We start from the raw sequence: 27,844 nt of genomic DNA on the forward strand, positions 1-27,844 counted from the left end.
GGTTACACATCGTGTGAAGGACAGAGCTAGGCCCTTTCTCTGGCACAGAACTGCTTCTAAACTGAGCCGCTGTGACGTTGGGCTTGGGCATGCATTATCTCATCTAATCCTCAAAATAGCCCCGTGGAATAGGTACTATGATCCCCAGTGGGCAGAGGAGATAACTGAAGCTCAGGGTAAAGTTATTCGCCCGACTCTTTATTTGCTTCCTGACAAATGTCCCCACATACCATCCTGCAGCCAAAAATGGGCCCATTCTCTAATTAAAGAACTAACCCTGACGGACTACTGGAGCTTGGGGCGGGCTGGGCACTTAGGTTGACTACGCTGAGAACCAGAATCTGGGTTTGAGGAAATTCTATGTCAAATGTTCTGGGATGGGAGGAGGGGCCACTCCTTCCCCCACATCTCTCTTAAGGTTAGGAGAGGGGCAGGTAGAGGGGCCTGGGACAGTAGTTCCCTATGGACCACTTGGGACGAGGCACTTCTGCTGGACGGAGGGAGGGAGGCTGGGACTGAGTTCCCAGCTCTCTTGCTGGAATGGAGGCCGGAAGGCTTGGAGACCAGGTCACTGCAGCCCTTTCTGTCCCTTGCATGTTCCTGCAGCCCACGCACACCCTGGCCCATCTCTACGGCCCTTGGTCAGCTCCCCAGTACGTGGCTGGTGAGCGGTAAGCAAGAGGTCTCTTCTCTGTGTGGAAGGGGGGTCAGAATCTCAGGCTGGAGCTTGCCGGCCTGCCAGGTTTCTCCTCAGGCCTCTGGAGCCCCTTCCAGGCTCCAAGAGACAGACCGCGCTGAGCTCCCAAGTGGTTGCATATAAAGACTCTGTGTTAACGGGACCGGCATGTTCCCCAGAGACCCAGAACTCCCCAGAGTGCACATGGCATGGAGGGAGGGCAGGCTCTGGGCTTCTCACCCCTTCTTTAGCTGCAGCAGCTTCCTGTTTCTCTGTCCTAAATATCGTAAAGGTTTGTTTAAGCAAGAATTCCATTGCTAAAAAACATCACAGAATGTTTGGAAGGCACCAAACTACAGCCCGTTCCTCAGGCACGGCCTTCACCTCACCTACCTCTTCCTCCGGGTTCCAGAGGGAGGCGGAGGCCACTCAAAGCCAAATCCCCCCTTCGGCAACACCCCCCCCCCCATTTATCCCAAGCCATCTGTCTGGCCCGACTGCCACAGCAGAACATGAGCTGGGTGAAGCCTCTCCCATTGGCTATGCAAGCCACCGACACGCTGGTCCATCCAGTCTTGTGATGTGGCTGGATTGGGGCCCAGGAGGTTTCTTCCGCTCTACACGGGGCCCTCAGGGAATGAGTCACCAGCCTGCTAGGTAGGTGGGGGCTTGGCCTCAGGCTGTGGCCAAAGTGATGGGGACAGCCAGCCTCGGCTACTCCTGAGAGCCCTGCTGTTCCACCCTGCACCTACCTGTAAGAGGGTGAAAGGGAAGACACCTGTGCTTATTTATTTGTTTGAAGAGCAAATACGGTTTTTTTTGGAAACCACATTATGGTATATGGAGATAGGGATCTCTGGGGAATTCAACTGGGGGAAAAAGGAGGGAAAACTACTACTTTTCCTGGAGGGGGGGCGGGGGGGAGGGGAGATGTGTGTTTCTTAAAGTTGTTAATAAAATGTCTAATATTTTTGTACCTTTTTTTTTTTACTGTGGAGAATTTAAGACATATAAGAAAGTAGACAGAAACAACAGAAAGACAAATGACCAAATTTTAAAATGGGCAGAGGACTTGAACAGACATTTCTCCAAAGAAGATGTACAAACGGCCAAGAAGCACATGAGGAGATGCTCAACATCATTAGTCATCAGGGAAATGCAAATCACAACCACAATGAGATGCCACTTCACACCCACCACGATGGCTACAATAAAGAAAAAACATGTTAACGAGGATGTGGAGAAATTGGAGCCTTCCTACATTGCTGGTGGGAACGTAAGATGGTTCGGCTGCTGGGGAGGACAGCTGAGTGACGCGTCAAAGAGTTAAACATAGAATGACCGTATAACTGCAGTTGTGCTCCTAGGTATACGCTCCAGAAAACTGAAAACAGGTACCCTGACAAGGACACGTACAAGCACGCTCCTCATAGCACTATTCACAATAGCCCAAAAGTGGAAACAGCCCAAACGTTCGTCAACAGATGAACGGATAAACATGATGCGGTATATACACGCAAAGGACTAAAAAGAAATGCAGTACTACACGCTCTACACTACAGTGTGTATACGTAGCATGACACAAACTACGACATGGACGAACCTCAAAAACATGATGCTCAGTAAAAGAAGCCAGACAAAAAAGTCACAAATACTATGAGTCCATTTATAGGAGATATCAAGAATAGATAAGTCCACAATAGATAAGTGACAGGACACAGACAGATGGCTGCCAGGAGCTGGAAGGACGGAGAAATGGGGGGAAATTGCTTAATGGTACAGGGTTTTAATTTGAAGCGATGGAAACGTTTTGGAACTAGACAGAGGTGGTGGTTGCACAACGCTGCGAATGTACTAAATGCCGCTGAACTGTTCACTTTAAGGTGCTTGATTTTATGTGAATTTCACCTCAATAAATTCTTTCTTTAAGTAAACAGAAGAGCATAATGAATCCTCTACGTATCAGCTTTTCAGCTTGAACAGTCATCAATTCACGTCCAATCACTTTCATCTGTAATATATATACTATCCTGCTTCCTCCATTCAAATATTATTTTGAAGGAAATCGGGACATTATATAATTTCATTTGTAAATATTTCACTATCTCTCAAAAGTAAGTATGCCATTAAAAAATTACTACAATAGCATTATCATACCTAAAAAAAATTTAACAATACCGGAAGGGAAATTTTAAGAGCTAGAATTTTCTGAATAGACGTACAGCATAGTTTCAGAATCTGAAAGCACAAAAAGTGATCAGTGAAAAAAACTGTTCTCCTGTCTTGATTCGTTCTCTTTAATCTTGATCTCTCTGGCCCAGCCAAAATCACCATAAATAGGCAGGTAGGTACTGTTTTAACTTATGTTAGAGCTTATCAGTGTTTATACATGCAACTACAAATGAGGGCTATCACTTGCCTCCTTTTTTCATACAAAAATAGCATGCTATTTACATCATTCTACACACATTTTTTAAATTGAAGTATAGTTGATTTATAATATTATATTATTTTCAGGTGTACAGCATAGTGATTCAGCATTTTTGCAGATTATACTCCATTATAAGTTATTATAGGATAATAGCTATAATTCCCTGTGCTATACAAAATATCCTTGTTGCTTATCTATTTTATACATAGTAGTTTGTATCTGATAGACCCATACCTTTAATTTGTCTCTCCCTGCACTTTTTTTTAACATCTTTATTGGAGTATAATTGCTTTACATTGTTTTGTTAGTTGCTGCTGTATAAGAAAGTGAATCAGCTATACGTATACATATATCCCCATATCTCCTCCCTCTTATGTCTCCCTCCCACCCCCCCATCCCACCCCTCTAGGTGGTCACAAAGCACCGAGCTGATCTCCCTGTGCCATGTGGCTGCTTCCCACTAGCCATCTATTTTACATTTGGTAGTGTATGTATGTCCATGCCACTCTCTCACTTCGTCTCAGCTTACCCTTCCCCCTCCCCGTGTCCTCAAGTCCATTCTCTACGTCTGTGTCTTTATTCCTGTCCTGCCCCTAGGTTCTTCAGAACATTTTTGTTTTTTAAGATTCCATATATATGTGTTAGCATATGGTATTTGTTTTTCTCTTTCTGACCTACTTCATTCTGTATGACAGACTCTAGGTCCATCCACCTCACTACAAATAACTCAATTTCGTTTCTTTTTATGGCTGAGTAATATTCCATTGTATATACGTGCCACATCTTCTTTATCCATTCATCTGTCCACGGACACTTAGGTTGCTTCCATGTCCTGGCTATTGTAAGTAGCCTGCACTTATTTTTAACCTATGATATCTTGGGGAGCTATTCCCATGAATACATAGAAAGGCTTGGAATTCTTTTTACAACTGCATATGATTTCACTGTATAGATATACTGTCATTTACTTGATCAGTTCCTTATTACGGACATTTGGGTTACTTCTGACCCTTCACTATTACCAACAGGGCTGCAATGACTAATTGTAACATATGGATGTCACTTTGTATGTGTATAATGATATTTATGGGATAAACTCCCAGAAGTGGGACTGCTGGGTCATAGCATGAGCATCTGTCATTCTGATGGGTATCACCAAAGCTGTCCTCCATGGGGCTGTGACGGTTCACATCCCTTTAGCCTCCCAGGAGTCTTACTGCTCTGGGAGAAAACTTGCAAGGGGCGCCAGAAGCCTTGGAACAGGTATGTCTCGAGACGAGGTGATTCCACTTCCAGGAGTTATCACAGGGAGGGATTCATCAAGTTTTCAAAGATTAAGCTACAGGGCTTCCCTGGTGGCACAGTGGTTGAGAGTCCGCCTGCCGATGCAGGGGACGCGGGTTCGTGCCCCAGTCCGGGAGGATCCCACATGCCGCGGAGCGGCTGGGCCCGTGATCCATGGCCTCTGGGCCTGCACGTCCAGAGCCTGTTCTCCGCAACGGGAGAGGCCCCAACAGTGAGAGGCCCGTGTACCGCAAAAAAAAAAAAAAAAAAAGATTAAGCTACAAAGATGGACATCTCTGTGTCATTCATAGTTTAAAAAAAACCTTGAAAATCAGAAAAGTGGCCTACAGGACACTGGTTGAATAATTCATGGTATGCATGAAGGTTGGAATGCTAAAGAGTCATGAAAAAGTACAATTGAGAAGGTAAATTTCTAATTGTTAAGGGGAGAAAAGTAGGTCACAAAACAGTGCTTTCAGAATGCTCCCATTTTAGAACAAGAGAGTAACATGTACACTTTTAAATGTTCTCTCTCTCTGCCTCAATTTCCACACCTGTAAAATGAGGGCAGTAATAATCAGCTCACTGAGCTATTGTGAGGAATAAATGAGTTAAAATTTTTAAGGTGCTTAGAACGGTATCTGGTACAGAGGAAGCTTCAAGTCAGGGTTAGTTAAAATTAGTGTTATCATTATCACTATTAATTATATTCTAATTGCGTAAGAGAAGGGTCTGGCAGACAATACCACAAAATTTTAACCGTCTCAGCAAGACTTGGAGTTACTGTTACTTTGAAAATTTTTGCTTTTCTTTATTTTCTTCTGTCTCTCTCTCTCTTTTACAATGAGCATGTGTTATTTCTGTAATATATATTATTTCGTGAAGTGCAAAAGAAGGGAGAAGAACGGAATTCTGAAGTAGTCTTGGAAATCTACTCAACGGAGCCCCAGAAAATGATGTGGAAAGAAAAGGCAGGAGGCTTTCTTGATCTGGCAGCTCAGCCTTGGGCAGGGCCAGTCCTACACACTAGGAAGAAGGCAACTCCCTGTGACAGGCAATTGGAGGGAAGGGGAAGGCGCTCCCTGACCACATGCACAAGGTTTTTAGGGACTTTAACAATTAGAGTGATGACAGAAATGTGCAGATACAGCCAGTAGCCCATGAGGGTCTTAAGATGGGGGCGTGACTCACTGCCTGCTGTGCCCCTAGTCCCCATTCTGAGACAGGGCAGAAATTCAGTCAATGTTTCCTGAATGAACAAGGCTCTGCTGTCTGAGCTTGGGAACGTTCTTTCACCTCCCTGAGTCTCAGTTTCCTCCACCACCAAATGGGGATATTAGTGATCTTGCAGAGACTGTTGTGAGGATAAAAAGAAAAATCTGTACATAGAGTAGTAGCCCCTCGCTCCAATGAGGTACCAGGCAGGTACCTGGCATTTGTTGAGTAAATAAATGGAAAGAAGGAATGACACTGACAGGGGCTTATTCACACTAAAGTGTGAATGACTGACACCATTTTTTCCTAAAAAGCAGCTTGGTAGGGCATAAATGGAGAAGCTGGAAGAGATCTTGTATATAAGCCAGACTCCATGCTATGTGCCACGCTAGGCACTATGCATGCATTTATCCTGTGTACTTTCCATTTGACATGTACAGAAATTTAGTCCCTTGAGGTCAAGTGACTTACCCAAGGTCACACAGCAAGCAGACGGCACAGCCAGGATTTAAACCAACGCATGGCTCAAAAGTCCTTGCCGAAAAGCCCTGGATATCAACATGGACAGTGGCATGAGGAGGGAAGAGGGTCTGGGGGGCCCATCGGAGTCAAACTCCGCACTCTGCATCACGCCAAACCACCCCAAGGGCAGACTGAGCGTGTGCCCAGGGCACTAGGAAAGCAGCCCAGTTCCCTTCCATCTTCCCCGTTGCTGGAAAATAATTCCACTTTGATATTTCAAAGGAAAGCCTGGGGATGAATGCTCATGAAGCAAACCAAGACCTTATTCGTTTTCTCTACATTTAAGTTTAGTGTTGTTTTCTGTTTGCATGTCCTATGGGCAGGAAACACCATAACACGTATGTCTTAGGACATTAGGACTCAATTCCCCTGGGGTCTTAGGGCCCCTCCAGACCTTACCCAGCTCCTGTTGTGCTATGCCAGGCCCCCAAGAGTCTGAGGGGGAGGGAAAATAGGGACCCCCCTCCCCCTGCTTCCCCCGGGCTCCCAGGCTGCGTGCGGGTGCTCCCCAGGGCCGCGGCCTCAGCTCCCCTGACCCGCAGCTTCTCACCACCCAGCCTTTAGACAAGGCGTTCACTGCCCAGGCATGTTCCAAGCCACCGGCTCGAGTCCCAGCCAGTCCAGGCCTGTTGCAATGAGTCAGCCTTTCACTGGGGAAAAACGTGGTGACTGGCCTGCAAGTCACTTTTTCCAGCTTGGCCCTCGTCCTGAGCTAGGTTTAGGGAGGCCTTCCTTTTTCCCTTTGGGATTCTACTGCCTACGAGGTGTTCCCCAGGGGTCCTGGGAAGCCCGGGGGCTGGAATTCCTTTATGGGTCAGTAGTTCGAGTTGCTTCAATTGAGCCAGATGAAGGTCTCTCGACGTATCCACCTGGTCTCTCCACCCACACAAGGGAGAGTAGAGGCCACAAAGTTTAAAGCTGCATCTCCTACACAGGTGAGTGCAGGAGAGCCCCGCGGGGAGGGCTGGACCCAACAACATCCACGCTGTCAGGCAGTGGTGGGAGAGCAACCCCGGGTACCTGGAGCTTGGGCCACACTTGGCCCCTTACCAACTAGAGTGCTTTTCTGCAAGATGATGCTCCCTCGGGCCCCTTGAATTTTAAAGCAAGCGCTGTTACCTTCTGCGAACCCGCCTCCCCCAAGCTCCATGCCAAGGGTCAGGTTTCAGAGCTGTTCACTTAACCAGCCTTTCTGACTCACCTCCAGCTTCCCCGAGGTTCCTGAGGCCTTCCCTGCAAAGCTATGCTGAGTGGATTCTCCCAGGATGGTGGGGTAGGAGGGAGAGGCCATGACCATTAGTCAAGAGGTGAGGGCAGGGTTTTGGCCCTTGGTGGATTCTGGAGCAAATTCTTTCTCTCCAGAGGAAATACTAATCTCTCTGACTCTGAGGGCCTTGCTTAGAAACTTCTCTTTGCTTTTGTGATTAGTGAAGCTTAACCTCTCTATCGTTCATTCATTCAGGCCATGGGCATTTACCGATACCCTTTACTGACAGTCAGGTTCTGGGCTTTGGGGCTGCAGTGGTGCACAGCACAGTCATGCTCCTGCCCCCACGAAGAGGAGCATCTGAGGGAGACACAAGTACTGACCAGATCACAACACAAGCAGATACCAGCCATCCACAACAAATAGCAAGGAAGAATACACGAGGGCAGACAGCAGGGCCGGGTGAGGTCTGCGGTGTTCAGAGAAGGCTCACCTGAGATGGGACGGATAAGGAGGATGTCTTGTTGTGTGGGAAGGGGGTGAAAAATGGTGTTTGTTATGGGTTATACTGTGTCCCCCCCAAAGAGAGGTTCGGGTTCTAACATCCCAACACCTCAGAATGTGACCTAATTTGGAAACAGGGGTCTTCACAGAGGTAATCAAGTTAACATGAGGTCATGAGGGTGGGCCCTCATCCGATGTGACTGATGTCCTTATCAAAAGGGGACATTTGGACATGGAGACAGATATGACACAGGGAGGATGCCATGTGAAGATAACGGCAGAGATCAGAGGGAGGAATCTACAGGCCAAGGAATAAAAGATGGCCAGCAAGTCACCCGAAGCTGGGGGAGAGGACTGGAACAGAAGGGACCAACCCTGCTGACACCTTGATCTCAGACTTCCAGCATCCAGAACTAGAGACCATACATTTCTGTTGTCTAAGTCACCCAGTCTGTGGTCCTTTGTTACAGCAGCCCTAGCAAGGTGTGTTCCAGGCAGAGGAAATTCCAAGTGCAAAAGCTCTGAAGGTAGGGGGTGGTGAGGCAGATTTGAGAAAGAAGTTACCCCTGGCTGGAATGCAGAGTCAGAAATTCCTTTATCTCTAATGAGAGGGAAGTGGATCAGTGTGGGTGCCTCTGGCGACGATAGGGATAGCAATAAAAATAATAACCACCTTGAAGATCTATAGAGTGTATGAGATAAGCCTGGAGAGGGAGGAAGTGACTGAGCTTGTAAGAATGAGGATTGGAGCCTTTAACCCTAAGAGAGAGAGAAAGCTATCAGAAATCGCAGGGCAGGTGACCTGGCATCTACTTTGAGCTGTGTTACCTTGGGCAAATTGCTTTCTGTCTCTGTGCCTTAGTTCTGTGATCTCTTATCTGGGACATTCCATGACCATGTGACTAGCAGTGTGCTTAAGGTTGCCATCCTATGTGTGAGAGGGAAGAGAGAAAAAGGAGTATCCAATATCATTTTTGTTCTTGTGGAGCTTATAATCTACTGGGGGAAATGACATGCATTCAGGTCAGGGCACAGTCAAAGTGCTAAGTGTGGTAAGAGGACAGCCTCAGACATTCTCAGGGGCTGAAGTGGAGGCTCCCCGACTGGGGTCCTGATAGCTGGGTAGGCCCCTAGTGTCTGTGTCTGTGCTGTGCAACTCCGTCTCCCCTTGCTGCCCTCCACCCCCTATAGCTGATTGATCCCGGGAAGAAACACATGACCCAAGGTGAGCCAATCAGAATCTTTCCATGAGATTTTTTTTTTTTTTTCATTTTTGGTTTGGATCTAGGGAAGAAAATTCAGTTTCTCTCTAAGGAAACAGGATGTTCTTGATGGCCATGTTTCCTGCCACATAGAGGGAGCTGGTTTGAGGGAACAGAGCTGACAGGCAGAGAGAGAGAAGAGATAAGATGGTAGAGACAGACAGCAAGAGAACACATGAGTGAACCCCTTAGCTGTCCTGAGGCCTTGCCTGCACTTCTGCTTTTCCTGTGCACACACCAGTTACCCCCAGAGTCATCACCCCACATTTCTATTTTTGCCTAAGCTGTTGGAGAGGAGCTTCTGCGGCTTACAATCATGATAGTTCTGACTCTCACTGGGTCTGCTGTGTGAACTGTTTGTTAATGAAGTGACAGAGACCCTGCACTTGGCCCTAGTGTGTGTTATCCTGTCAGGGACCAAGAAGCTGGCCCTGCCCTCCTAGGAAACTCTCACTGGGGCTGTGAGAGGCTGCCCTCGCTGTTATCCTATGCAAGGCATTTGGGGCTCCGGGATGCCTCCATGAGCTTTGCCTCATTTGTTTTTGCTCTGCAAACCCTAAAAGGCAGAAGTTACCACCCACTTCCCATCTTACTGTTGAGGAAACTGAGCCTCAGGGGAGGAGAAATAACTTTGTGTGTGAGTGGTAGAGCTCTTTGTAAACCCTCTGGTCCTTAAGACAATGCACACGAGACAAAAGTAACCATGGGCAGTTCAAGCTCTGATCAGAGAAGGAATAATTGTCCTTCTTTCATGAATTTATCAGTAAACATTTTCCTGCCGATAAAGAAGAGAAATTACCAAAGGTTGGTGTGGAGTCTAAAGTGAGAGTTCAGGAAGGCAGGCATATCTTTTATCTCCACGAGCCCAGTAATAGTTATACACACGGCATTGTGAGATGCTTAATAAATGTTTGCTGAAAAAGGATAAGAATGATATCTTATTTATTGAGTACTTACTATGTGCCAGGCACTGTTCTGAATGCTTTGTAGGTAGTCATTTAGCTAACCATCACCCAGCCTGATGAGGTCGGTACTATTATGCCCACTTTAGAGATGAGAAGACTGAGGCAGAGAGAAAAAGTGGGCAACTTGCTGAACTCACACAGGTAGTAACTGTCAGAGCGACCTCCAGCTACCCGGTTCCCATGTGCACTCTTAACCATTGGACTATACTGCCTGTTTCTGAATGAATGAACAAAAGCACACAAGCTAGTTACAGACACACCCATATACATGTGTTTAAGGAGAGCTTGCAGTGGAGCAGAGCAGAAGGGGAGGAGAGCCATGTAGTAGTGAGGCTGGGAGAAATTTAAGCTCCATAAAATTCTCCAAATAAGTGGGTTGTGAATGAGCCATAAAGATGGGTAGGACTTTTGAACGTCAAAAGAAAGATATGGACACTTCGGCCTGGAACCTCCTTCTTCTCAAACTCGCGTAATAATTGTTTTCAGGACTTGAGAGCTTTCTCTGTGCCCAGCACCCTACCTACTTCATCTTCTGCATCTTCCCACCCCCTTGGTGTCAGAGGCCTCCCTATTTACTCTTCTGAACTGCTCCCTCACCCTTGCCGTCCAGAGGAAGGTCAGCCTCATTGGTCATTCTTTTCAAAGCCACAGAATCTTCCCTTGATCATGACTGAAGTTGCTAAACCAAAAATTGACCTACACTTATGGCGTCTAGAGGCCCAAAGCATTAAGACCAGAAAGACCGAGAACTCTGGCCTGTGAGTGGGCCAAGACCCAGACTTGGACTGGATCCATCGATGAGAGTTGAAGGGCTTCAGTGGGGATGGCAGAGCCCGGGGTGGTCACTATATCTGCAGCTGTCTTTGCTGGAGGACTAGGTTTCACTCCCTATCTCTGCTGGAGATCTCTCGAGCACCCATTGCACCCTGGTGCGGAACGGCCTGCTTGTGAGCTTTGAGGCCCAGCCAACCACGAGACAAGAAAAGACACAGCCCAACTTCAAAGGGCTGCAGAAGACCAGGGCAGTCGAGCAGAGCCTGGTGACCCCACGGTGAATCTGGCTGCGTCAGGATCAAGCCAGCGTAAGGCAGGATGGGGCCCTGCCCCGCGGGCTTGAGGAGCACCTAAAATGTCAATGGAGATTGATAGGAATTTATTTTCCATGCAGCCTCATCTTTCAGGAGAACAACCTCTGGGGTCTGTGGGAGGAGTCCAAGGGTTAAAAGTCCTTTTGGAGAAAAACAACCCTTAAAAAGTGCACCCTCAAAACAGACTCATGCGCTTAGCTGTGCACCTGAAACTATCACAACATTGTTAATTGGCTATACTCCAATATAAAATAAAAAGTTAAAAAAAAACCAGGCCCATAGATGCAGAGAACAAACAGGTGGCTGCCAGAAGGGAGGGGTTCAGGGGTGGGGGAAATAGGTGAAGGGGATTAAATGATAAAAACCTCCAGTTATATAATGAATAAGTCATGGGGATATAATATACAGCATAAGAAATATGGTCAATCATATTGTAATAACTTTGTATGAGGACAGATGGTTACTAGACCACTCGTGGTGATCATTTCATGAAGTATGCAAATATCAAATCATTATGTAAAATACCTGAAACTAACAAGCTATTGTACGTCAACTACATTTCAATTTTTAAAAACTGTTTTAAATATTTTTTTAAAATGCACCCTCCCTCTTAGACACGCGAGAACTTTATAACTTTGCAGCATTTTCTTTGCTCCTTAAGCTATGTTAAGAACTTTATTCGCACAACCTCACTTAATCCTCAGGACACCTGGATGTAGAGACGATGACACTCCTTAGTGTAAGCAATGGGGAAATTGAGGTTCACAGGCATCTTCCAGGTCATATAGCTAGTGAGTGGCAGAGCCAGGAGTCAAACTCAGCTCTGACTTCAAATTCCTTGCTCTTAACCCCGGTGCCACACATTCACCGAAACCTGGCTATTTCACTCTCACCTGTTCACCCAGCAAATATTTCTTAAGCACCTACTACGCGACAGGCACTGTTTTAGATGCTGCGGACCCAGCAGTGTGGAAGTGAAACAGACAAAATCCCCTGCCCTCATTAGCATACAATACATCAACAAAATCAAAACAGCATTAAAAGGCAGAGACTTGTCTCCATTTTACTGATAAGGCAACAGAGTCAGGTGTTCCTCATGGTCGGTTTATTCCCCAAATCCATTCCGTCGTGTTCTGTTGTTTGACAAATAGTCCTTGAAAACTTACTAGGGGTCAGGTGCTGTTCTAGGCATGGGGGCCCTCGGGGTAAACCAAACGGATGTGGCCCCTGCCCTTGTGGAAGTGACATTCTGGTCTGATTTCTCTTTCTGTCTTTCTAAGCTGTAGCTGCTGCTCAGGGAACACGAGCTGTGCTGACTTACGCCCCTAGGAAGCTGAGGCAGAAGTTATGGGAACTAACCAAATCAGCACAAGTGTTGGGGATCACAGATGCCCTTTGCCCTCTCCCCTCCCCATGGTGACCCCTGACCCACAGTGTGTTAGAAGGAGCTCGAGGACAGAAGTTAGTAGCTGTGAGTCTTAACTAGCTGTGTGACTGAGCTGGTCATTTAAGCTCTCCCGGCTTCACCTTCCTCATCGCAAAATGAACATGGAAGCCCCTGACTGGTTGGCAGATTTGCAAGATGATGATGAATTCAAATGAAATTGTGGCTGTAGGAGAACTTGCTGGATTTATCTCCTAAGTCCTATATTCTAATTTAACGTCTTTCGGTTCTTCACTCCCTACAACCACAATGCTTCAGAAAGGAGCTCAGAAACTCATTCACATGAAGGTATAAATAACAGATGAGCTTGTAAGTCCTGCCCCTCCCAGGCCTAGAGGCTTTCTCATAAGGAAAAACTTCTGATTCTGGCAAAAATGGAGTAACAGGAGCCGGATTGACTCTCCTACCTGAAACAAAAAGTACCCTAACTGTGTCCTAGACAAAACTTGATAATATTTATAAGCGTGAAAAAATACCCAGTGCCCAAGAAGGGAAAATTCCCCAAGTCTGCCATCCAATCCAAAGAAGGCCCCGTTGGCAATATCCTGGACTAGAATATAAGCTCCCTGAGGGCAGGCATTTCTGTCTGCTTTATTCTCTGCTGTACCCCCAGTTCCTAGAAGAGTACCCGACGCATAGCAGGTACTCAGTAACTACTTGCTGAGGAATGAATGAATGACAGAGCATGTCACACACCAGTGAGGAGAGTGGGGAGTCTGGGCAGAGCCCCAGAAATCACCCAGGGCTTCAGGTCTGCCAGACTGATCAGGTCTTCAAATCAGCCTAAGCGTGGGAGACAAGACCCTCCAAACAGTGACAGCCTCGAGGGGAGGGCACCCCTAGGACAAACCCTGTCATCGCGGAGGGAGGAAAAGGAAAGCTTGTACTGAGCGATAACCATCGCTGTGAACCACTGCTCCCCGCAGCGCCCCCTCCCTTCAGCCCGGCCTGTTTCCTGGAAGGTGAGACCCTGTTTTCTACATCCTGAACATGGAGAGGTTTCATCACTGGCTGAAGGCAAGGCAATGAAGGTTGGATGTCAAGGACCCGGTGATAAATCATGTCAGAGTTGGGGTCGGGGGGAGGCGGGCAGCTGTCGACGTTACCCCCATCGTTGGAAGGGATCTGCCCATCCATTTGTTAATCCCCTCAATATGGGTCACTTTGGGTGGGATCACTCCTCGTGGCTGCGTGGAGTCTCCGGAAACAAAAACAAAAATGGTGGTGACGAAAAGAGTTACAAAAAGCCACCATTTCCTGAGTGATGACTTCGAAAGGCAGTGTGCTGGAGGGGCTAGGAGCGTGGCCCGGAGACAGTCTGCTTGAGCTCCCCTTCTCAGCTCCACTCCTTACCAGCAGTGTGACTCTGGGCCAGTGACCCATCCTCTCTGACCTCCATTTCCTTGTCTCTAAAATAGGCCGTTGCAATGAGTTAACACATCTAAAGCGCTTAGAACTCTGTGGCTGTTTCCTTGCCTGATGTGCTGTTAAACACTTTCCAGCCTTAGGCTGGAGGGGAAATGGTACTGTGGTTGAGAGCTCTGAGTTGTAACTTGGGCACCCCCTTTTCACTGGGTGACCTTGGGCAAATAACTTACCCTCTCTGATCCAAGTAATGCAAAGTAAACTCCACGGAGGTGGGGAATTCTGTTTTGTTCACTCCTCTCTCTCCAGGGCCTTTAAGCCATGCCTGGCTCCATAAATATCTCTTGAATGTATAAATGAATACATAACAGTCAGAACTAGCTACGTAATTTGCAGGGCCCAGTGCAAAATGAAAATGCAGGGTTCCTTGTCAAAAAATTGTTAAAAATTTCAAGACAGCAATGGCTGAGTTTAAAACCCACTGTAGGGCCCTTGGAAGCATATCGTGGCCCTGCATGACCGCACGGGCCGTGTGTCCACAGAGCCGGCTCCCATAACAATCCCTACCCCATGTCGTGCACATGACAATAAGGTAAACACCGCACGCAGAGCAATGAGCACAAGCTTGGCCCAGAGCAGGCTCTCCGTGTTTGCTAATAGCACTCTCATCAGATTTAATGTCCTCCCACAGCCCTAGAGAGCAGACAGGTGTGAGCCCATTTCACAGGTGAGGGAAGTGAGGCTCAGGGGGGCAACGAAATGACTCCTTCACTGTCCCACTGGCTCTGATGGTAGGATTTGAACCCAGGTGGGGCCGATGCCAACTCGATGGTGAGGGAACAGCAAGTGCAGGAAGGCAGAAGGCCCAGCGGTCTGGGGGCAGCCGGCAAGGCAGGGTCCTGGGTTGGAACAGCGGCTCCTTCCTTAGGGCTGATTGTCCGATGCCCCCCAGATTTGTTCCTGTTGTTCAGTGGGGAACCCACAGCCCCGACAGGCTCCAAAGCTGGGAAACGGGGAGTGGCTCTGCCTGTCCTATGACACACCATGAGCAGAGGTGGGGTCCCAGCCAGCCTCCCCTCTCCCCCTCCTCCAAGCCTAGCTCAGAGTCAAGGCTGAGGCCTGGGCTAATGGGGCAGAGCCCAGGCTGGCCACAGAGGCTTGGATTTATGGGTTAAAATCCATCCTCTGCCCCTGACAGCCCCCGATGCCTCCATCCCTTCCCTGGGGTCTGGAAGGGCGCCGTGACCCAGGCCCACCTGCTTTCCCACCTCCCCTCGTCCCACGTTCCCCCCTGTTCACATGAGTCCCTCCCCGGAGCTCCCGTTAACCCACCAGGCCTTTCCCACCCCAGGGCCTTTGCTCTCACTGTTGGTCCTGCTGAGATCAACCTTCCCTGGGCTCTTTCTCACCCATCCAAAGCTAGCTCAAATGTCACCTGTGAAGAAAACCTTCCCCCAGCATCCTTTCTAAAACACCACTATAGGGAATTTCCCATCAGTCCAGTGGTTAGAACTCGGCGCTTTCACTGTGGGAGCCCAAGTTCGATCCCTGGTTGCAGAACTAAGATCCAGCGAGCCGTGCAGCGCGGCCAAAATCAACAACAAAAAAGCACAACTAGGGGCTTCCCTGGTGGCGCAGTGGTTGGGAGTCCGCCTGCCGATTCAGCGGACGCGGGTTTGTGCCCCAGTCCGGGAAGATCCCACATGCCGCAGAGCGGCTGGGCCCGTGAGCCATGGCCGCTGAGCCTGCGCGTCCGGAGCCTGTGCTCCGCAACGGGAGAGGCCACAGCAGTGAGAGGCCCGCGTACCGCAAAACAGGAAACAAAACAAAAAAACCCACGACTATACCCCCACTGACGGTCCACCTCCTCGCGCTGCGTGCTCCTGATACCAATCTGCAGGTACATTCCTTGTTGACGGGCTTATTTGCTCATGGCTGGAATCCTCCATTAGAATATATACGCGTACACTTGAGGCAGGGACTGTACTCTGGGCTCCCTCTGCCTCACCCAGGACAGTGGGCACAATATGGTGGGGACTCAGTAAGTAACTGATGAGTCAGTGGATGAATGAGTAGGTGTACAACACTGTGCTCGGTTTCCCCATCTATAAAACGGGATTAATACCTGCTCCTCAAGGACGATGTGTGGATTAAAATAAAGTTGCCATTGGTGGGGAGGGATAGATTGGGAGTGTGGGACTGACATGTACACTGCTCTATTTAAAATAGAGGGGCTGGACCCTGGGGCTTGAGATGTTCCCCCAAGAGGCTCCATGAAGATCCAACGCAGGGAGACAGTCCTGGGGGCTGGAAGCAGAGGCCACTTGGGGAAGGAAAACTGGCCGGAAATTCTCTGAGGGGTTCCTCGTTTTGGGATTTCGCTGTTCTCTCCTGACCATCCCATGCCACTCCACCCCCATGCAGCCCCGCCCTTCCCAACCACACACCAAGAATAAACCTCATACCCCGCGAGCCTCACTGTCACAGTTTCCTGCCGCTACGGTCACGGTCACGGGCTGCCTGGGCGGGCTCTGAGGGATTTTCCAGCTCAGACAAATGCTTACTGGGATCTGAAGCAATGTGACATAAGAGGGGCTGTGATGCAGACCCAGAAGCAGGAAAACCCCGAGCGGGCAGCGGCTGGGAACTGGAATGGGGCCCTCAGAGGGCACCTGGGCTGGAGGCGCTGGGAAGAGGAACCAGGCCTTCTCTCTGACCTTGCCCAGCGCCCTAAGAGCAGCCGTCCGCAGCCTGCTGACAGCAAAGTCTTTCCTGGCCATTGGCCCAGAACAAGAAATCAACTTTTTGTCTGAAAAGCCTATGGCCGGTAGGTTCTCGTGAGTTATCTATTTCACATATAATAGTGTATATACGTCCATCCCAATCTCCCAATCATCCCACCCACCCCCATAACCGATCCACTTTGTGGACAGCAGAAACTAACACAACACTGGAAAGCAGCTATACTCCAAAAAAAAAAAAAAATTTCAAAATGAAAAATTTTAAAAAAGAGTCTAAAGCCAGGCTGGACCCAAATGGATTCCAGTTTAGAGACCTGCTCAGACCTTGAGGAAGTTCTCTTGTCTCTGCCTGCTCTTCCCCTTCACACCGTCACCCAGGACTCTGTTGTCCTGAGCTAACCCCGGGCCACCTCACTGATACCCATCACGGTTAGATACCATCCCTAGAGGGCGATCCCTCCCTTGGTCTTTCTCTTCTAATCTCTACTCCTGATATCTATCTTTTTCTTCCCAACCTGTCAAGGGACCTGGTTCCTGGTCCTGCTCTGGCTCTAACTTAACTCAGTGACATTGAACCATTTCCAGCCCTTCTCTGAGCCTTGGTGGCCCGTCTGTAAAATGAGGCCCCAGATGATCCCTTTCAACACTGACATTCTAAGATTCAAGGTTTAGAGACTCAACCTCAAGGATCCTTACCAGAAGGTATGCCGCCGCCTTGCTCCCCACCTTCACCCTGCCCCAAGAACTTGACAGAGTCACACACAGCATGACCTGCCTGTTAAGGATTTAGAAAGGTCCCTGTCCACCTTCCTAGTTGTGTGACCCTGGCCTAGTCTCTGTCGAATGGACAGAGGAGAAGATATTTGGAGGACTAAAGAGGCAAAGTGCCTGACACAGTGCCTCCTAACACCTAACAGGTGTGTGTGAACAGGAAGCCACTACGACTTTAGAAGAAGAGAACAACACGACAGAAAGTCTAAAGGAAGAAAAAAAAAATGGCCAAAGAAAAATCTACTTAGCAAACATTTGGAGCATCTCCTACCTGCACTGGAGCTGCAAACATGAATGTGGAGCTCAGGAACTCAGAAGTCAAGGTGTTTACAGTGGACTAGGCAGACTTGTCAACAAATGTTCTACAGTCTTCTGATTTCCCTGTTCCCCAATATCTATGGCCGTTATGTACAGTTGTACAGGTTGTTCACTGCACAAGGGTACTGGCTCAGAGTTAGTAGGCACTGAAAAGCAGGCCAGGCTCCATTCTGTAAGCATGGGTCTACAGAACTATGTCTTCCTTGGGGGTGGAGTGCTTTCTCCTAATTCTCACAAATGTGTCCTGCTCTGATCCACTCAGCCCCACAGTAACCAAAGTGATCATCTTAGGTTCAAAAGGATAACATCACCTCCCCCGCCCAAACACACACTCTCATGAGCACTCCATCATCCTTAACTCGGCCTTCAAGTTCCTTCCTAATCTGCCACCACCTCCTTCCCCCTTGTACTTCACATACTACACAGACCACACACCGTTCCTCCACTTCCTTCAACAAGCCGTGCCTCCCTGCCCTTTGTTCCCTCTGTCTGGAACAGCCCCTTTTCCCTGTTTGGACATCGAATACCTCCACACTCCAGATCTCAGTTTAGACATTATTCTCTCAAAAAAGCCCACACCCTAACAGACCAGGTTCCCCTTTATATGCCCTCACAGCTCCTAGGCTTCTCCAAAACACTTGTCAGAATTGTAATTAAATAATTAGTAGTATTCATAGTGGATGATTGCCTTTCTCCCCTATGAAATTAGAAGCTCCTGGAGCGTGGGGACCATGTTTCTTATTGCTGTACATGCTATCTATCTACTGACTCTATGCTGTAACCCCAGTACATATGGTTGGTGTTTAATAAATAATTATTGAATAAATGAATGTTGTTCAATATAATGAAGGCCCGTGGAGAGCTGATGCCACTTGTCTGAGGAAGGAGCAGGTGCAGACAGGAAAGGCTGTCGATAGGGGGGTCTCCTTGTTTCTAGGGGGCCTGGAAGGACAAGTGGAGCTCCCAGGGCACAGTGGGAAAAGGCACGAGGACTGAGCACGGGGCCCCCAGCAGCCTGCAGAGAGGGGTCACTTCTGGACCCGTGACCAACACACAGACGTCAGAGGTCCCATCTTTTCCAATTTTCCGGGTGTCACAGAGCACAGGCAGCCACTGTGCCTTTGCTGGTAACATTTATAAGAGATTCCTCAGATCTCCTGACTGGCTGAACATGAACCACTTATGGTTCCAAATTCCATCATAAAACCGCAGTGTGGTTGCAGGAACCCTGACATGCTGTCTTCACGTGGCTGCCAATCTGGGGGCAGACTGTTCTCTCGGAGGCAAAGAGGGCCCTCGTGGTCCGGGGAGAGCAGACCCAGGAGGCCGTAATGAATGCCTTCTCAAGGCAACCTTAAAATGCTTTCAGCTGTGGGGCGGGCGACACGCCCCCCTCTCCCCCCGCCCCCATGGCACACAGCTTGTCCCAGTAGTGAATGTATCCCCAATTCACTACTTTACACATGTTAAATTTAAACGACATTTTTACATGATCATGGACATTTTCAAACCTCTTCACAGTGGGAGAGAACAGTCTAGAGAATCTCAACCCAATACCCCAGCTTCAAGAACGATCAGTTCATGGACAGTTTTGCTTGATTTATATCCCTCCCCAAACTGGATTAGTTTAAATCAAATTCCAGATGACACAGCCTGTTATCTGTAAATGCTTCCATTGGTTACCGCCTTGCTCCCTTGGTTAACGCAAGTCACTAGAGGGGGAAAATGTTTTTAATAAAAAAGAAAGAAAATGACGCATAATCCAATCACTTGGTGTTGATGTAAATGGAACTGCTCTGTCTGAAGGAGTCACCCAGGTTGGGTCTGAATCTCTGCTTTTGCGTGACCCTGGGCAAGGTGCCTCTCTGAGCCTCAGCTTCCGTGGGTGTAAAATGGGTATGGTAAGTGTGGGTTTGCCTCACTGAGGGTTGCTGCATAGGGAGAGACGTGGTTACTGTTGGCTGGTGCCTGGCCCATGGAAGGTGCTCGTTCCAAGCTGGGACAGTAATCCCTGCTGGAGGATCCTGCCTGGTCCAAGACCTGCGATGAGCCTGGCATTGGAGCTCTGCAGAAGGCACAGCTGCTTCACCCACAGAATCAGAGCAGAATTGCTCAGGAAGGGAGGCTGCCCTATGTGGGAGGGAACACTTCTGCTTGCCTGTGGGAGTGTGGAATCTCAGATCCCTGGGCCATCTTAAATTGCTTCCAGAGGCTGACCTCAGGGCTGGGTTGTTGGCTAATCCACACCACTTGATCAGGTGACCTTCGCCTTAGAATTCCACACCCTTTGCTCTGGAGGGAAGGGAAGAGGAAGGAGGGAAGGGAAGACGGGGCCTGAACACCTCTGCTTTAGGAATGGGAAAACAGGCCTGGCTGGTGAACCACTAGGACCCAAGAGCTAGTAATGGCAGAGCTAGGGCCCGAGGCCTCGTTTGAACCTCAGTTTTCTCATCTGTGAAATGGGGAGGCTGAACGTGTAGAGAATGACAGCTCTCATCAGAGGCTGAAGGTACCCCGGGCAGAAGGCCAACCCCTGGGTGCTGGTTGGAAAGTCAAAAAGCTGCCGAGTTGTTTATTGTCTTGGGATGAGGGCAGTTTCTAAGAATCGGGGCCATGAGTTTTCTCCCAGGAGAGTTTTGAAAGCAAATCTTGCAGGGACCCCTCTCCTTAGAGACAGGAGGTCACAGCTGAGGTATCTAGCCAGATGCGAACAACTTCCCTCTCTGTTCTTGTCACACTATCCTCCCACCACCTCCACCCTCTCACCGACCTGGACTTGACCTTGCCCTAGACGGTCCTTCTGACAGGATTCGGGGCCACTTGCCTCTCCTCACCTCAGCTGCTTCCTTCTCCTCTTTCTTACCCTGGTGGGTTCGTGTTTCACTTCTCCCCGGGGACAGCGGGTGGAGGCAGAGCTGGCCATACGTCACCTTATTTCTGGCAGCTGTGGTGGGCCTCGGGGACAGGGGCGTCTACTTAGGGTTCCACCGTCAGGCCCGCCTCCCCACCTGGCCGGCTCTGGTTTCCTCTTTTGCACCCCGGGGGGGAGTCGTGTCTGCTTCACGGGGTTGGGGGGTGGAAACTAGTGATCATGGTTTACACATGTTGGAACATCTACTCTGTGCCAGGGTCAGTCTGGGATGGATCTCCTTGAAATCTCACGACGACGCAATTTTACACACAGGAAAACAAGCTCAGAGAGACCAAGCGACTTGCCCGGGATCACACAGGAAGCGAGGGGTGGAAGCAGGATTTGAACCCAGGTATTGGGCCTCCAGAACATGAGGCCTCAACCACATAACCACACCGTCTTCCTAAAAAGTAGCATCTGTACAACGCACCTGGAACTACCTACCACAGAAGCTGCAGACTTTCCGAACATGAAAGCGTCTCGTCCATCGCACCTCCCCCCATATCTGAGAGACACCTACAGAGTGGATGCCCCCAGCACCCCACTCCCGTGCCGCTATCTTATTTCACAGCAGGAGGAGGACGATGCCCCTAGTCTGTACTTTTATTGGCTGTATCCCATTATACTGATGATGGAAGTGGCACCTCAGGGAGGCTAAGGGACTTGGGCAGAGTCACACGGCTAGTCAGGGGCAGCAGGAAGATTTCAATGCATGCTAAGTCATTCAGTTGTTGAGCACCTCCTGTATACCAACCTTCATGTCAAGCGCTGGGTACGCAGTGGGGTCCACAACAGGACTCCTGCCCTCTCAGGGCTTATGACCGAAGGGAGGTGAGTTATAAACTGTTTGGTGACAGTCCTTTACAGCTAGGCTGATCGTGCCCTGCAAGCCTGTCTCCCTTGCCCTGCTGACCTTGAAATCGCAAACACTCAGAAGATGGCCAGATCGAATGGAAGCAGCAGAGCCACAGGGCTCTGGAGCTGGACCCCGTGGCCGTGGGTCATCTGGAGGGAATTTGCATGGCCTGCCAGGCCCCTGCGGCCTTGTGGCTCCTGGTAACACCCAGCAGCTGCTGCCAGGCGTGTGGGCAAGAGGCTCCCCCCCGCCCCGGAGCTGGCAAGGGCCTGGCTGGGCCCCTGACTCACCGCCACCAGACGAGCTCTGTCTGAACACTTCCCCTCCTGTGGCTGGAACACCCACTTGGAAACCAAGGTGAAAAGTAGGGGGGGGCCCAGGCTGGGATTTGAGCCTGGCATCTGCATCTCTGTGGTCTCTCTTTCTCAGGGTCTCCTCTCCTTCTCCCTTTCCCAATGAGGGCACGTTCTTTCGAGCACAGCCAACCAGGTGGCTGCCTAAGCCTGAAGCTGCTGAGGTCTCGCCGTGAATTTTTAAAAACCTGCCACCTCTTGCCTTCTTGGTCTCTCCCTCAGCAGCTCCTCCTCGGGCCTCTGGGGGCCCCTGTGCCGTTTCCCTTCTCCTGTCTCTCCCCCTCTGCTGTGCCTGCCCTGTAATTCTTCACTCACTTTGCTGGGGAGCAGAATCCCTTTCTCCCACCCTCTTACTTTTCTCCTCTTTTTTTTAAGAAACAGTTGCCTTTTTCCTGGACTTCAAAAGGATATTCCCAGACTATCTCTCCCTTCAAAAAAACATTCGTTTCGTGTGCTGTGATCATATATACTGGAGGAATCGTATACTCATGGGGAAAGGAGTATCAAGAATTATAAAAGTCAAGTACAGAGGCCGTGGGCAAGGCTCCAAGGATAGGTCAGGTCTCATCAAGCACCCGAGGACACATACAAGGGAGAAGCCCTGTGTTTGCAGGGAGTGTGGGCGAGACTTCAGTTATAAGTCATGTCTCATCAGACACCCGAGTGACAGATGTGCCCTAGTTAGCCTCCTCTTGCCAAATGCAAAGACGCACCATGAACCCTACGTACTGTCCATCTTCTGTAAAGGAAGGCTGAGCCCAGAGCAGCTTCTCTTTTGCAGGCATGTCCACTGATTTAGCCAACACAGAGGCTTCTAGACTCAGACCGCCTGGGTTCCCCCTTCCCACCTGTACGGTTGAGACAGGTTACTAACATACCCTGCCTCAGTGTCCCCACCTCATAGGGCTCTCGGGAGGACTGGATGAGTGAACGTGTTAAACAACGGCTCCAGATATGCTAGTTGTTGTTCTTGGCACTCACTGAGCGTTCATTTGGCAGGAAATGTGCGCTGTGAAACGCAAAGGTGCCCAGGATCCGTGCCCTAGAGTTAGGGGGAGTGCACGGCTCGTTTCCCCTGGGCTGTCTGGCTCATCTGTGGTTATAAACAACACCCCTCCTTCACTCCCCAGGGTTTCCTGATTTAGGTCATAGGCTTGTATCACCTCCTTATTTCCGGAGCAGAGGCTGAGAGTGGATCGAGGTGGGTGGCTCGAGCCTGCAGGACACTCCGAGCAGGTGCCTGCCTGAAGGCGGCACTCCTGCAGGTGCAGGCGATGCCCGTGGCCGTGTTAGCAGAGTTTCTGATTGTCCAATGGCAATCCCGGTTTTTATGTGAAATCATCGTATTTTTTAAAGGGGCTTTTTTCATAGGCTTAATTTTTTAGAGAATCATCCTATTTCCAAAGTTCAGCATCCTATGAAAATGTTTCCAAACTCCCCTCTAGTCCAGCTAAGGCACACCTGTGTTTTGGGCCAGCAGGTGATCCATTTCCAACCTTTCGACTAGAGGAAATGCCATTCTATTGAGGGGAGCAGGCCAAGTAAACAGGAGTTACCACACAGGCGACAGGGTGGTGACAGAGGTGAGTCGGGTGACTCAGAAGCCCGAAGAGGGGCAGCTACCTCAGCTGGCAGGTGGGAAATCAGGGAAGGCTCCCTGAAGAGGGTGACAGCTCAGCTGATTCCAGAGACACGAGTGAGAACACGTTCCAGACATGATAAAAACAACGGCAGGGACCTTTTTCCTCGTGGCTTTCTAGGTTTGGGGCACCGTTGTTAACAACTCAACAAGCACCAGCTCATTCAATGGGCACAGTGACCGTAAATCAGGTACCACTGTTATGCTCATTGGCCAGAAGAGGCGACGGAGGCACAGAGAGGGTAAGCAACTTGTCCAAGGGCACACAGCCAGCCTGTGCCGTGGGATCCACCGGCCATGCTTTTAAGCCCGACTCTAGAACACTCCGCGGAAGGGCAGAACAGCGGGTCACAAGACCGGAACGCAAGAGAGAGACCAAGGCACACTAACAAAACTGAAGGCAGGTCACCAAGGCTGAAGCTTGGAGGCAGGAAGGTGACAGGAGTAAAGCCGGGCTGGGCTAAGGAGTTTGGGCTTTTTCTTGCAGACTAGAGGGAGACACCGAACCATCTGGAGACCAACACAACTTCTACTCCTCTTTCCCCTCCCCCCATTTTAGAGACGAGAAAACTGAGGCCCAGAGCACTTCCCTCACTTCCCCAAGGTCACACAGCCCAGCCTTGAGGCCAAGCCCAGACTCCCGACTTCCACCAGGACAGAGCCCACCCCAGGGAGTGATGAATGGGAAAGGGAGAAGGGCCAGAAGTGGCTATCAAGACTTTACCGCGAAGATTAAAGAGATATCTGAACAAGAGAAAGTAATCTGTCCCAGTCCTGTTACCTTGCATGCCCAGGGCGGACCTGAGCTTTTCCGCTGGCCTCGCCCCGCCCCCCACCCACAGGCCTCGTGCGAAGGGAGATGGCTGGGAGATGACTCTTCCTTAGAAATCCTGGGTCTGGGCTTCCGTGGGCCCAGCAACTAAGAAAAGACAGCCAATCAGACGGCCTGAGTCAGGCCTTTGACACCACCACCAAGTGGTAAATAAAGTCACTGGAAACCAAAGCAGCCTGGTCTGTGAAAGGCCTTTCAGGGCGGGGCCGGGCCGCCCTGCTGAGTCAATTCCTACACCCGCCATCAATGGACTGGTGAACGTACGGTTGCCCCGCAAACCCGCCAAGATGTTTAGAACGTGTCCTAGCTTGATTTCAGGGCAGAGTGGTCTCACGGCCTCTGAGGCTCGGGGCCGGTGGGCCTGTGCGAATTTACACGGGTGAATTCAAACCACTTGTTCGGCTCAGGCAGCTAGAGACGCTGAACGCATGTTACGGAATGTCATACCTACCTCATGCCAGGCGCTGTTCCAGGAGCTGCGAGCAGGCGATGTCCCTGAACTCATGACACTCATACTCTAGGAGGGGGACAAAAGCAATGGATACGTCATAAAATAGATAATCTCAGAGACAGTGGGGATGATTCTAGACCAGAATTTCTCAATCTTGGCACTATGGACATTTGGGGCTGGATAAATCTTGGTTGTAAGGGGATGTGCTGCAGGGTGTGCAGCAGCGTCCCTGGCCTCTGGCCAGAGACACCAACGGCAACCCCTCCCCCTGAGGTATGACAACTAAAAGTGTCTCCAGACATTGGCAAACATCCCCTGGAGGGCAACATCGCCCCTGCCTGGTGGAGAGCTCTAGCCCAGAGCTCTTCACTGAAAGCAGAACACAGTCCACGTGCATAATGTAAAATTTTACCCAGCATAGCTAAAACAGTATCATTTCAACATGTAAGGAATAGAAAAAGGTATTAAAGAGATGTCTTACATCATTTTATTCTAAGTCTTCAAAACCTGGTGGATAGTTTAAACTCACAGCACAGCTCAATCCGGAGAGCCCAGCGCGAGACCTCCCACCCCTGCTGCCGGAGCGCTGCTGAAATGCACTGTGCTCCGAGCTCATCACAAAGACAGCCTAGCAACTGGGGCCTCGTTCTTCACGTGGCCCTAGACAAGCAGCAGCAGCAACACCTGGGAACAGGTCAGAACTGAGGATCTCAGAGGCTGGGTCTGAGTCTGCATCTTAACAAGCTGCCCCAGGTGACGTGTGAGCACACTGAAGTGTGAGAAGTCCGGGGCGAGGAAATCACGGCGCCCAGGTGCCAGGCCCCTTGGAGGTGGGTAATGCCCAGGAAATGAAACCGCTCAGTTAGCAGGCAATGCGTCTTCCTTCTGGGAGTCCCCGTTTCCCCATCTACAACACGGGGTTCATTAGTGCTCTTTCTCTGGGGCTGGGCTGGTACTTAAGGAGCCTGAGCTTCACCACACCCTCCCCCTGTCCTCTGCCCACCGCGCCCCTCTACTCACGAGTGCCTTCCTTCCAGGTGAAATAGGAGGCAGTTTTGGCTGCCGGGATGCTGCCCCCAGAGGGAGACCCTGAACCCAACTGCAGGGCCCGCCTCGGTGGGCGCAGCCGCGGGGAGTGGCCGGAGGGCCTTGGGCAGGCTGTGAGGCCCTCACGCCAAACGGGGCACGTGGCTATGCGCAAGGCGACTTACACGCTGTCGCACACACGCAGCGAGCTGTCAGGAGGGAGTGTGAGTGCTGGGGATTGCGGCTGTGCTTGTCAGCTCTGTCACCTCTGTGGACGTTCTGTTCCCAAGGCCAGAACATTACATGCCATGCTCATTGAGGAGCTAGGGGTTCACTGTTTTCCAAGTCCCCCCACACCCCCAGTCCCTGTCCTTCCTCAGGAAGGTGACATTCCAGCTCTCAGCTCTGCATCTGCCCCGGGCACCTGGCTCCCACCCCTGCCCAGGATCTGGGTAAAGCCCAGCTCCCTGCTCTGAATGTCAATCCCTCCTGATTTCTAGTCGGGACACGTCCAAATTAAAGGAGCTTATCTCAAAGCCCTAAGGCTGATCTAGCGTGGTGCTTACTTCCTGTCCCTGTCATCAGGCCTCTGGGCGGGCTCCCCGGGCAGGCAGGCAGGCGGCAGGGGGTGACGACGAGGTCAGGCCAGGGCCCCGGTGAGAGAGGATGCCCTGCACCTGTGCCACCTTGGTCAGAGGGGGGAGATTCAGATCAAACAAATGAGTAAGGCTTTCAAGCAGAGATCAGTGAGCACAGAGGCTTGAGCGGGGCGGGGGAAGGAATCCCATTTGCCTAGATTTTTGCCTCCCAAGTAAACTAGAACCTGATCTTGGGCAGGCCCGGGTGCTGCACTGGGGTTCACAGCTGTGGGTTCCTCTAGGGGCGACATAGGTAAGAGAGTGACTGCTGCAACAATGAAGAAAGGCCCAGTGTTTACCCTGCCCCTGTTGTGATTCAGAAATATCACCCTGGACCACGTGAGGACTTTAAAAAGAGGCAAAAAGGAAGGAAGAGAGAGAGAAAGAAAGAAAGAGAGATAGAGAGATAGAGAGAGAGGGAGGGAGGGAGGAAGGGAAAATCCATGACCGTAAGAAGTGACCAGAAAAAGAGAAAGGAAGTAAGGAAAAAATAGACGGGGAGAACAGGTGCAGAGAACGAGATTCGCTGCATACTTAATGTGACGGGCATTTTACTCTTCCTATTACTTTCCCTCTTCTTCTTACTCCTCCATCTCAGGCCAGGAGAGTGAGGCCCAAAGAGGCCACTTGGAGTCAGAGTGCCCCGGGCTGCAGTGCCCACTACTAGCTTAGTGACCACCGGTAGGAAATGGCCTCTGGTCCTCAACTTCCTCATTTCTAAGACGGGGCAATATTAACTGCTCTGCAGAGCTGTTGAGTCGATGAGCTAATAGACCTAATGCCTACCACATGTCTCACCTTCAAAACATGGTAGTTATTAGCATGATTACTGCTAAGTGAGTTGCTGGAGACCACACAGTGAGTGAAGAGCCAGTTTCGACTCTGGTCCACTGAGTCCAGAGCACACACATTTCACCACACAGGACTGACTCACAGACAAACCCAGGAAAGTAACACCTGAACTGTAAACCCTCTCTCCCATAGGCAGACATTTGCACACAGGGAGTGGACACCCACGGTTTTTGCCTGCCCGGCAACCATTCCATTTCATTCTAGAAATGGCTTCCACCTCTTTCGCAGACTGTGAGGTTCTCAGTCTGTGAGATATTCACGATGCGAGAGATTTCTTTCTAATGATGTTGTTATGCCGGGCGAATGTAAGCCCAGAGCTACTGGGAAGATTCTTGGGCACCTCGTGGGCCCATGAAGGCGAAGTTGAGAGATACAGAATAACATTATCATTTGGGCACCTGGATACAGCTGTGCCTGAAGCCATCCCCTGAATTTCTCCCCCTCTAGCTGACTTGAACCCAGTTCAACCAAGAGTCCCTGACTGACTAATGCA

General features: G+C 50.0%; 1 long non-coding RNA gene across 1 annotated transcript; it reads right to left on the reverse strand.

Moving 5' to 3' along the window:
• Positions 1 to 1,714: 1,714 nt before the first annotated feature.
• Positions 1,715 to 25,727, reverse strand: LOC109552185 (uncharacterized). Its single transcript, XR_002178959.3, has 3 exons — positions 25,317 to 25,727; positions 24,836 to 24,901; positions 1,715 to 1,881 (listed from the first exon to the last, which is right to left on the reverse strand). It is a non-coding gene; the product is annotated as an uncharacterized lncRNA (long non-coding RNA).
• Between the last annotated feature and the right edge of the window lie 2,117 nt (positions 25,728 to 27,844).

Source organism: Tursiops truncatus, chromosome 10, assembly GCF_011762595.2.
Source record: "Tursiops truncatus isolate mTurTru1 chromosome 10, mTurTru1.mat.Y, whole genome shotgun sequence".
In the NCBI taxonomy this organism is placed as follows: Eukaryota; Metazoa; Chordata; class Mammalia; order Artiodactyla; family Delphinidae; genus Tursiops; species Tursiops truncatus.